The sequence below is a fragment of the Prenolepis imparis genome, unplaced genomic scaffold, assembly GCF_030444845.1.
Source record: "Prenolepis imparis isolate NDT839.2.m4 unplaced genomic scaffold, iyPreImpa1.0 SCAF_6, whole genome shotgun sequence".
Lineage (NCBI taxonomy): Eukaryota > Metazoa > Arthropoda > Insecta > Hymenoptera > Formicidae > Prenolepis > Prenolepis imparis.
The window spans coordinates 15,642,278-15,654,347 of NW_028141164.1; the positions used below are offsets into that span (position 1 = coordinate 15,642,278).

Below are 12,070 nucleotides of genomic sequence, written 5' to 3' on the forward strand. Positions count from 1 at the left end.
AATAGAATTGCTCAAGCATACAGCTAACGCTGTCATCGAGCTCAAAAAGAAATACAACCTAGTCCGTAGGACCTAGGTTGTATTTCTTTTTGAGCTCGATGACAGCGGACTTGCTGCGGACTTGCTGTTGTCCGCATTATCAGGCCTTAACAAACGACCAGGAAGGGACAAAGAAATTACCAGCAACCTAGCAATCCAAACAGACAGCAATATGTTGGCTAAGATTTTCTGTCGACAAACCTCTATACAGTTTAACAGTTATAACAATAAACGTAGGCATTGAACTGTAATACTGGAATGATAGCGCTCATAAGCATTGAGGCAAATCGGTCCAATAGAAAGAGAGAGTTATAAATAAATGTTTTTTCTTTTTCAATTAGATTATCCTGCAATAAAGGTGAGATGTTAAAATTGGAAAGAGGAACTTTTTGAGCCGAGTATGCGCATGTGTATATGACTATACACATAAGGCGTGTAAATAAGAGTGTATGTGAATGAGATATATCTATTCCGATACTATCTCTCTATAACAGGCCTGCCTGAGTTTTATGCCCGATTCCTCCAACATGATTCAAAATTTAAACCGAGTTTAAACTCCGATCAATGACATTTTGCGTTCCACCAAGTTTTTAGTGAAAGTTCAACTCAGTTGAACGGCATTTATCGTGAACGCCAATTTTTGGCCGGTTAACGAGTTTGAACGGCGTTTAAGCAAAATACTTACAATTAAATATGACAGTGCTAAAAAAATATGACAACTACAACTGTTTAGGAGTTATGATTTTCTGTAATTAATTCTTTTAGAAAGAGAGATATATATAATATATATGTGATATAGCTTTTATGTTAAATATATTATTTTCTAACTAGAATAATTCAATGTTGTTTCAGACATTAGAAACAATGATTAACATGTGCATGCATAAATAATAAATATGAATTAAATTTATTAAAATATAAAATTAATTTTAAGACCGATATTCATAGTCCGGTCTGATAAAAAATTATTTCATATCAAAATAAAATCTTTCATTGATTCCATAGCATCTTAAAAATAAACCTGAAATGATAAAGTTTATTTTAAGTTTATTGTAAGATGCTATGTAGTCAATAAGAAATTCTTTTACCATCACAGATAAAAGCTATAGCCGGATAAGATAATAAAAAGTTCCTCCGCGCAAAATGACTTAAAAGTATTTGTGCAATACTTCTAAACAAAAAAAATGTTTTTTAGCGCAGTTTATAACTCTCCATCTCCTACCTTTTCTACTGTAGTAAAAAAAACATGTTTTTTTAAATTTAATTTTTCTTAATGTGCTTTATGTTTATAAATACTTGATATAAAAAATATGTTAACAAATATGTTAACAAGAAAAAATGTTTCTACTTTACAAGAAATTTTTTAAAAATTGATTTACTAAATTGTTAAAATTTTTAAAAATTCCTAAAATTGGAAAATGCGATTTTTACAAGGTTTTTATAGAGGACGTTTTGAAAAAAATTCTCCAATATTCCTCTCATAAATTGATAATTTACGCAATTTATTCAGAAAGAATTTTCTGATTGGTGCAATAAAAAATTAAAAACCATATTTTTACGCTATTTTTTATATGCATATAAATCTAAATTTATGCATTAAATCTAGTTATGAATACTTATTATTAATATAACTGTTTATTAATATAACTATCTATTTTAATGCTTATATTATAAACTTTTTATCGCTTATATTTATTATAACATATTTGAATAAGTTTATAAAATAATTTATAAAATAAGTTTAAAATATTTGTTATATTTATATTAAAATATTTATATTTAACTAGATTAAATGTATAAGTTTAGATTTATATGTATTTTATATGTGAATAATAGCGTTATGTAAAAATAGTTTTTAAAATGGTTATAGTCTTTAATTTTTTAAAATGTTTTGCACTAATCAGAAAATTTTGAATAAATTGCATAAATTATAATTTTTTTGAAAGAAATATTCGAGAATTTTTTCAAGGCGCCACCTCTATAAGAACCTTGTAAAAAATCGCATTTTTTTAAAAAACAATTCAGTAAAACAATTCAAAAGAAATTTTTTTTAAACAAATAATATTTTTTCTTTTTAACATATCTTTTATATAAAGAATTCTTACTTATAAAATTTATATCAAGAATAAGCATAAACACGTTAAGAAAATTAAATTAAAAAAAAACATGTTTTTGCTATATAGGAAAGAGAAGGGATGAAGGGTTATGAACCGTTAAAAAACTTTTCTTTTTAGTTTAGAAGTATTGTGCAAATACTTTTAAATTTAAATAATTTCGAACGGGGGCACTTTTTACCATCTTATTCGGTTATAGACTTTAAGACAATTTTCAATGTTAGATCTGTCTATAAATGCTGACTTTCATATTATATTTGGATTAATTTTCCTCGCAGCAGAATAAACATGACAATTGGTTTACCAATGCAATCGAGAGAAAACACCATTTCATGTGAACAATCAAGCAGCCTCAGATCAAATAAGCAATTTTGTTAAGGACAATTTTTATCGTATTTTGATTTTTATTAGAAAATTTCCACGTGCATTTCATTAATTTTTTATTATATTTTGATTTCTTCACAAAATAATTATTAATTACTGTCCAGTTCTTTTACTTTACAACTTATATCTATTTGTTAAAATTACAAATATTTTTAACACATTTCCATCACAACTAATCAACTAATCATTTAAAGCTTAAAATAATATTTTTTATTATAATCTGAAATGTATATTTAATTATTTTTATTTATCCTTATTTTATAATTTAATTTTTATCAATTTTTTTCGTGATTTTTTTTACCTATTCATTTATTTCATCAATTAGAAGTCTACGAATATACATATAAGAAATTTTTAAATTACTTTTATAAATTACTCTCTCTCTCTCTCTCTCTCTCTCTCTCTCTCTCTCTCTCTCTCTCTCTCTCTCTCTCTCTCTCTCTTTACTTTTTTAAAAATTTAATAAAATACTATAAAAGTTTCAAACAGATCCATGAAATTGTTTTATAAAAAAAATTCACAAAAGCTATTTTTAGCAAGTTAAACAAAATTTCCCCCTTAACTATATGCTGCACCAATCACATCATTCGATACAAATATAGTTTGAGTTAGCACGCATAAGGTATACGTTTAGTTAATCGTAACAAAAGTAAAGTTGATGGAAAGCAAAGCAAGTTGATCGAAGATTAAACTGCGATCAAAGTTGAACGCAGTTTAGTTGAACGCTGAACTGAATCACGTTGGAGGAAACGGGCATTAGTCTTCTTATTCCAATCCATAGTTCAGTGGTCGACACTTTAATGTTGTGGTTTGTAAATCACGTGACATACCGTTAACATATCCTCGATTATTAATATTTTAGAACTAAACATATAGAAATTTAAGAATAATTTCAACGGTCGGATCTAATTTCTTTATGTACTTGTTATCACGAAGCTATTGTGTTGCTTGATCTCATAAATTATTCATTTTTTGGACATACTATTTTTATAACATATTATGCTGAATATTACAAGAAACCAGTTTATATAAAAAAATAAAAATAAATGTAAAAATTATTCCATTTAAAAATTCAAGGTAACTTGTATATCTCATAAAATAAAAGTAAGGTAGCAAAAATAAAACGATTATTATACAATATATCTCTCTTAATACTATTATAACCCGACAGAGATTACCCAATAAATTATACTATATTACATATTATTACAAAGAAAAAAGGGCATAAAAAGGGTTAAGTAATTAAATAGTTTAATTAAATAAGTATTACCGCTGCTACCAATTTATGTGTTGTGCCCATAGCCGCTAGCTAGGGAAGGAACTTTTCAGGATCTTTCCTCCCAAAGGATTAGAACCTACAGACATTCCGTACTTTTCGTAAGAAACGTATTGACGTTTGATACTTTCGGAAGCGATCCCGTCTCTTTTCGTGATCGATTTATATACTAATAATCAGGAAAAAAGGAATGCAGCGATCCTGACCGAGTCACATATCTTATTCTCTTTTTGTTTACTCGGTTATTCAGCTTCTTAGAACTTGACCGTGGCTTGCTTGTCTTCTGTTACGTCAGTCCTTGTTTCTGTTCCTTTCTTTTAATTAATTTGTAACCAGTTTGGTTTAATGTCAATTGTTGATAAAGAATAATTGTATGTTATAATTATATCAACATTTGTTTGAAGGAGAGTGTTCAGGATAGCAACTAAATATTGATATTTAAGTTAGTTGCACTATTTATGTTAGAAAATCTTTTGTTTCCTGTTTTTGCCCTTCCTTGTATGTTTCTTACAATTGATTGTCTGATTTTTTGTGCGTATTACTTTTATTGTTTTTGTGTAATATATTTACATATCAGTATAAATATATATATATATATATATATTTTTTGGTCGTTGTTTGAGCATCACGCAAAGATGTCAATCAAGATTGATGTAATCAATGCTATTGAGCATTTGAAAGGACGTGAAAATTGGGACAGATAAAAGGAAGATATGACAATGATCCTCACAATGCAAGGTTTGTTAAGCTTCTGTGATGGTTTCCGAGAATGCCCGATTGATGAAAGAGCATTGTCTGAAGTACATACGACAATGGAGACCAAGATAGAGCAATTTGACAGAAATAACGCCCAAGCTAAATTTTATTTTGGAAGTCTAGTAGAACCTCAACATCGTGTCCATGTTATTAAACCAGCACTAACAAAGGAAGGATGGTCAAAACTATTTCAGATGTTTGATACTGCCACAAGTCAACGATTAGACAAACTAAGTCTAAGTTTTATGCACTTGAATTTAATCCTGAGAAGAATGTTACAACTTATTTCGAAAATCTACATTGTCTTTTTAATGAAACTAATGCTGAATTAATAAAGAAAAGGAAGAATACAATGGATGAGTGCATTCTGATAGGCTGCTAAATCAATTTGGGAAACTACGCCTAAGAGAGACCGTACGATTGATCTACTGATGGAACAACTTTGCAATGAAGAAGAACATCTTAAGCTAAAGAGAATGAATCAGTAGCGTTACGTGCTGAAGGATCTTCAAAACGAAATGATCAGAATAATAATAGTCGTAGTAAGTACAATGGTCATGATAATCGAAGAAACAGTGGCAACAAAAGCAGTTCATCAAATTCAAGTCATAGGATTTCAAATTTAAGAAGATAATGGATAGTGATTGCAATAAAAAGTTTAATGGAAAATGTTATGGTTGTGGCGAATATGGTTACATAAAGAGAAGCTGCAAAAAGTTTAATGATACAATAACAAAGAGAAATCATATGTGGCAAATGCAATAGCACTTGCGTGTTTTGATAACACTGTTCAACAAGAAAAACACCGGTACGGCACTAGTCATTTCTTATAATTTTTTGGACGCTGAACACGAATCTGGTTTACAAATTGCTCCATCACGTCACAATTTTGAAAAATTTGCAATTAAAGTTGCAAAAAGGACTATTTTCTCGAACTTTTTGTCGTATTATAGTTACAATATGTGACGCGCTGGAAAAATTTTCTTGCAATCAAAATAAAGTATATTGTTAGGACTTTTGACCCTCAAAAGGAATTTTTGGTATCAGTTGTGGTTAATAAGATATCTATGGTTAAATATGAGGTGTTTTGCGGAAGTTAGCTGTTAACTCGTCATTAACGATTTACCAAGTAGCTTTTAAGTATTGTTGTGTGCCTCGAGCAAGGCACTGGGGTTGCGCCGAATTAAGGATGAGGATCCTCGGGTCGACCGGGACTTCGTAGGAAGTTAGGAGGATTATTCTCTTTGGTTTTTTCTTTAAATATATTTTTATTTCGGATTGAATATGGTTTCACTTTATTTCTCGTCCTTTCTTTAAATATATATTCGCGTAACATTCGATGAGCGTATATTCGTATTCCTCTCAATAATTCAGGTCTTTATTAGTGAGTCTCGTTCTGATGTTCCGGTTTCTTATTAGCGATTTCGTTACTTCTCATTCAGATCTTAATTTGCGACTGCCCCGCGGGCTGACTCTTGGTCTTTTATATTCTTTTGTTTCTTGAATTTCTTTCGGGAGAGGCCCTTGGAAACAGGTCTCTGATTGGTTAGTAATATTCACGCGTTTTTGTTCTAACTGCAAGCGAAGCAGGTTGAAGTCGCAGGTCTTCGCTTGCATCTCGCGGTTTCCGGTGCTTCGCGCGTGTCTCGCTGCGTTAGCGTTTTTACGCGACGAACGTTTGTCGAGAGCGCTCTTTTATACGTAAAAATATCTTATAATATTCTATAAAAATATTTAGTGAATTCTTATTCCTAATAACTACTGGTTATAGTTCGGGCTATAACAGTATGTTTATTTAAACTTAAGGTTTTTTAGGTTACTGAAAACGAATCCAATGTCAAAATTGTTAAATTCAAAATGAAGAACTTAATATATGTTAAAAAATGTTTAGATTGCAATCTAAATATTTTTTAAGTTTTGTTATCCGTCATATTGAGTCCATCATTTTAAATCTGACAATTTTGACATTGAATATTCAGCGATCTAAAAAAACCTTAAGTTTAAATAAACATACTTAAATGCTACTTGATAAATCGTTAATGACGAGTCATAGCTAACTTCCGCAGTACACCTCATATTTAACCATGGATATCTTATTAACCATAACCAACACCGAAAATTCCTTTTGAGGAAAGTTCTAACAATATACTTTATTTTGATTGCAAGAAAACTTCTCCAACACGTCACATATTGTAGCTATAATATAACAAAGTCCGTCGAAATAGCCCTTTTTGCAACTTTAATTACAAATTTCTCAAAATTGTGACATGATGGAGCAATTTGGAAACCAGATTCGTGTTCAGCGTCCAAAAACCTATAAGAAACGACTAGTCTCATTCCGGTGTTAAAAAAAGTCATTTTTTGTTGAACAGTGTAATAACAATGAGTTCAAATCTTGGGTGGCTAATACTGGTTGTTCGCATCACATGATTAGCAACAAGAATATATTTATTTCATTTAAGCCGTTTAAAATTCCTGAAATTATTCAAAGCGCAAATAGTGGCAAAATGTATGCGCATGGTTCCGGTTGTATAATCATTGAAGCATTAATTAATGGTAAATGGAATGAGCGTCTGCTTGAAAATGTTTGGTATGTTCAAAAGATTGAACGTCAACTATTATCTATTAGTCAATAAAATAAACATGGAGTCGGTGCAGTATTTAATGCTAATGGAAAGTGCAAGTTGATTAAAAATAATAAAATAATTGTAATGGAAAAACACAAATCAAGTAGTCAGTTGTTGAATTTGTGTGTCAAGAAACCGGCACAATCTGCATATGTATATTTAACCACTTCAATTAAGTCAGTTACAGATTATGCATAAATGGTTGGCTTATTAAAACAAACGTCACGTTGCACAGTTTCTGAAGATGCGTAGTATTGAAGTAGATGCAGTCGATGAATTTTGTATCAAGGGCAAAATAAAGAGTAAGCATCATGGACTATGTAAAGTACGTGCAACAGAACCTGGTGAACAAATTAATGCAGATATAGTTGGATTGATGAGTGAGCCTTCATTAGATGATTCAAGGTATGCATTAATTCTAAGGGATGACTATACAAAGTTTCGTCGTTTATTTTGTTTGAAGACGAAAGATGAAACAGCGAAATGTATTGAGATATTTTTAATTGAAACAAAAACAGCAGGACATAAGGTAAAAACACTTCTATGTGACTCAGGTTCATTAATTCAAAGCTTGAAGTCATTTTGCAGAAACATGGTATTAAGATTCGCACTTCAATGACTGATATACCTAGGACCATAATCGAGGCAGCACGTTCAATGATTTATCATAAAAATTTACCAATTAAGTTGTGAGCAGAAACTTGTAATACTGCCGTATGTTTTAAACCATATAGCGCCAACGTCGATCAAAAATAAAACACCGCAAAATCTATGGTCCAGCAAATCAACTCCATTTAATACGTCACGTATTTTTAATACAAAAGCTTAGTACTTGTCGAATCGCCATCGCAATGGTAAATTTGCTTCAAAAGCAAGGTTCGGCCTTTTGGTTGGCTATGAAGGTTGCGATGATTATCGTATTTGGGATACAGGAAGACATTGTGCGAACTTGTAATGTTACTTTTGAATCACAAAAATTGTTTGATTCTATAAGAAAAACCAGAGCCGATAAAGCTGAAATTAATACAAAACGAAGTTTAACAATATCATTAGAACCAGCAATGAAGATGCATCAAACACTAGGAAATAATGCAGATGAGATGAATCAAACAAATAATGTAAATAATAACGTATTAGAACATCAACAACGTAATCGATATCCACTTCGTTATTTGAATGACTACATCTATAGTTGGAATTATGTTTTGAATGTTACGCATGTACCAAACTCGTATACTGAAGTAATTAATTCGGAAGATGCACAACTTTGGAAAGAAGCAATATGATAGATAAAATGACACCACATGCTGATAATGAAACATGGAAGCTGTATGAGTTGCCGAAAGGAAAACATGTTCTAACTGGGTTTATCGCTGGGTTTATCAAATCGAAATGAAAGCAAATGGTACTGCTGACAGAGCAAAGGCACGTCTAGTTGTTAGAAGTTCACAAAAAAAGGATTAGATTATGATGAATTGTTTTCGCCAGTAGCACGATATGACAAAATTCAAACTGTACTTAGTATTGTTGCAACTCAACAATTTAAATTACGTCAATTTGATGTTAAAACTGTGTTCTTGTATGGTAAAGTTGATGAAGAACTATATATGCGTCGATCTGAAGAATTTGAGGACAGAAGTGGGGTCGAGTTGGTAAGCTTATAAAGTCATTATACTGACTAAAGTAGGTACCTCGGTGCTGGAACAACTGTTTTGTCGAATTTATTTGTACACAAAAATTTTGTGTAAGTAATGCTGATACATACCTATTTATTTGTGATCGTGGCAAAAAGCATCTTTTCATGATATTATATGTGATTGATCATTGGTCCGGATGAAGATGAAATCAATGAACTTATTGCAATTTTAAAAAATAGATTTAAAATAACGTCTGGCTCATCTGAGTTATTCCTTGATATGCTAATTAAACAGGTTCATAACAGAATATTTATTAGTCAATCTATGTATACAAAGAAGATTCTTGAACAATTTGGTATGGCAAAGTTTAATTCGTTAAGTATGCCAACGGAAATAATCGACAAGAATGAAGAAAGTCCTGACTTAGATGAAGAGATACAATATCATGAAGCTGTTGGCTGTTTGCAATATTTAGCAATAGCAACACGGCTGAATATTGCATTTGCAATTTCTTCCATATTTCTTTTAAAATTTTGGTTTAACATATTTCAAGTCAGCTGAAGAAATGGACAGGATCAACATAGCCTTCGCGTTATTGTCCACTACAGATAGCTGTTATTTTCTGAGAGTCTCCTATCTTGCCCGAAACATAGCCCCAAGTATGTCTTTTATTAAGAGCCTTTACTTGCATCTTCGTAGTATTATAATTGTCTCTACTCAAAGATTGGATTTCTATGTTTAATCCGCTCATTTTCACAATAGTTCTCAATAAGCACGTTGTTAATGAAAATTGATTCTCACTAGTACCACTCATTTTTTTCATGCGACGCTAATGATCTTTCTAGTTATTTTTAGTTTTCGGAAGATTACTTTTTCAGTCTTTAAACTGCCTGAACATTTAGGTTACAGTCTTGAGCTCATAACACTGGTCAACATTTTTTTACCCTTTTTATGTCACAAAAGGAATGACAGTTGATTTCAATAGAATTTTTCCCATAGATTACAAATCTGAAATTCAAAATGTTCCATCACGTCACGTTTTTGAGAAAAATGGGGTCAAAGTGTCAAAAAATCCGTTTTTGGCATTTTTTGAACTTTTGTCACAAAGAAACGGGACGTGATAGAATACTTTCTATGGGCTCAAATTAAAGCTTGAATCTTAAACTTTAATGTTATGAAGTAAAATAACATGTGACAATACTGTGAAGTCGTATAGCACAGGTTTTTTGACTGGCCGCGTGCCAATTTTGATCTCATAAGTAAGTGGAGATGTGCTAGCTGACTACTGTTGGACACTTAAAAGAAACTTTCCTGAAGCAAAATACTCTAGGAAATCATAAAAGTAATTAAATTACGGGTCTCATCATAAAATGATTTCTCTCGCCTCTCACTACTCGGGGTGTTTTATTAAATAAATCAAACTATCGATTGGACAAACTAATTTGAGGCTATAATTTTATGATTTTCTGGAGTATTTTGCTCACGTTTCGTTTCTTTGTGACAGAGGTTCAAAAAGTGCCAAAAACGGGTTTTTTGACACTTTGACTCCGTTTTTCTCAAAAACGTGATGGAATATTTTGGATTTCAGATTCGTAATCTACGGGAAAAATCCTATCGAAATCACCTATCATTCCTTTTTTGACAAAATTAGTGTTGACCAGTGTAATCTGTGGGAAATTGATTAAGGGATTTAGGAAATAAATCACGCTTTTTATTTAATACGCATCTTTACTTTTTACACGCGCTCGCAGCGAGACAACGAATAGAATTGTAAAGAAGAACATCTTCTGAATGCCTTCTTCTTAGGCTTCTTTCAAGTTTGCCTGTACGCCAGTTGATGTTCTTTTTAATAGGGGGATTTAAAATAGATTATAGAAATTTGATTTTTTGGTGAAAAAAAATAGTTTTCTACAGATTTAAAGGTTATTAAAAAATGCAATACTAGGAATATCGAGAGCAGCCAAACGATTAAACTGGATCAGTGTTGTATCTGATTGTGAGAGGTCGCTGTAGTTAGGACAGTGGAAGAAAATGTGATTCAAATCTTTAAATGCGTAGTCACTTGAACATTTGGACAGACGTAATATATTTTTTCCATAAATAAACGTTTATAGCGTGTTGAATTCTGAGTCTATGTATAAGTGATATAACAAGGCGAGTTAATTTTTTTTAGTTTTTATTGTACCACAAGGGGGATAAAGATGCGTCAATTTTTTGAAAGTATCTGGAACCTTTGATAAAGCTTTTATTTGGAAGAATTTCAGTGGCCTTATCTTTGGCCATTTTTTAAAATTTGGTGTATAGATTTGTGTAGTAATATTTGCAAAAAAAGAAAAGGTCAGAAAGGTCCAAAAACTTTTTAGCAAATGAGTCAGTACTCTCATTGTGTGAGATGCCACAATGGCTAGGAATCCATATAATTTAAATGCTAAAATCGAGCTGATTGCATAGGAGCATGTTTTTCTTTATATTAAAAATAATATAATGTGTGTTACCTGAGTAAACACTTGAATAAACAGAGTTCTATAGATTCGTAAGAATGCTTAATGAATCCGAGTAGATGATTCATATTTGTTAATTTTCTTCTCGATTATTATTTTTAGCATTTCTACAATTGCCGAGGCCTCAGTTTCAAATATAGTAGCATGAGAGTTCTCTTTTTTAGAAAAAGGTTAATTTCGAGGGACTAGACAGGAAATCTCATTTTGTCCTAGTTATCAAAATAAGAACCGTCCGTATAAAAAGTAGAGTCAGCGTCCTGTTCTTGTAAGAAAGCTAAAGGCATTATAAGCGTCAGCATTATCACTTCTAATGCGAAAATTTGAGTCAGTATCGATTTGAGACTTGAAATATCTAATGGGAATTTGAAATATCTTGGAAAATGAAATTGTTTTATTTAACTAAAGAGGTGCGAATATATTTTGTATGTATCTATAAATTTTCCAGTTGAGTTTTCTCATTACTCAGTATGTGATTGAATATCGAACAGAGAGAATGAGACAGACGAACTACGACTTTGCACAAGAATTTCTGCAACAAAAATTGCTATCTAGTTTTCAGTGATTGCTTACCATTTAAATCCAATAGAACATTGGTAAAAGTGGTGCACATCATGCCTGAAACTGCTTTTAGAGAGGAAAATTGTAATTTGCAGATTTTTTGGTAAAGAGATTCTTTGAAAAGATGAAAAATTTGACTTCTCCAATCCAGGACAGATTTAATAAGACCTTTCTATAT

The 12,070-nt window shown here is 31.2% G+C and overlaps 1 protein-coding gene across 1 annotated transcript in view; it reads right to left on the reverse strand.

The window, feature by feature from the left end:
• Oseg5 (intraflagellar transport protein Oseg5) overlaps nucleotides 1–12,070 on the reverse strand; it is a 238,155-nt gene that overhangs the window by 29,840 nt on the left and 196,245 nt on the right. The gene's annotated exons all lie outside the window — the stretch shown is intronic.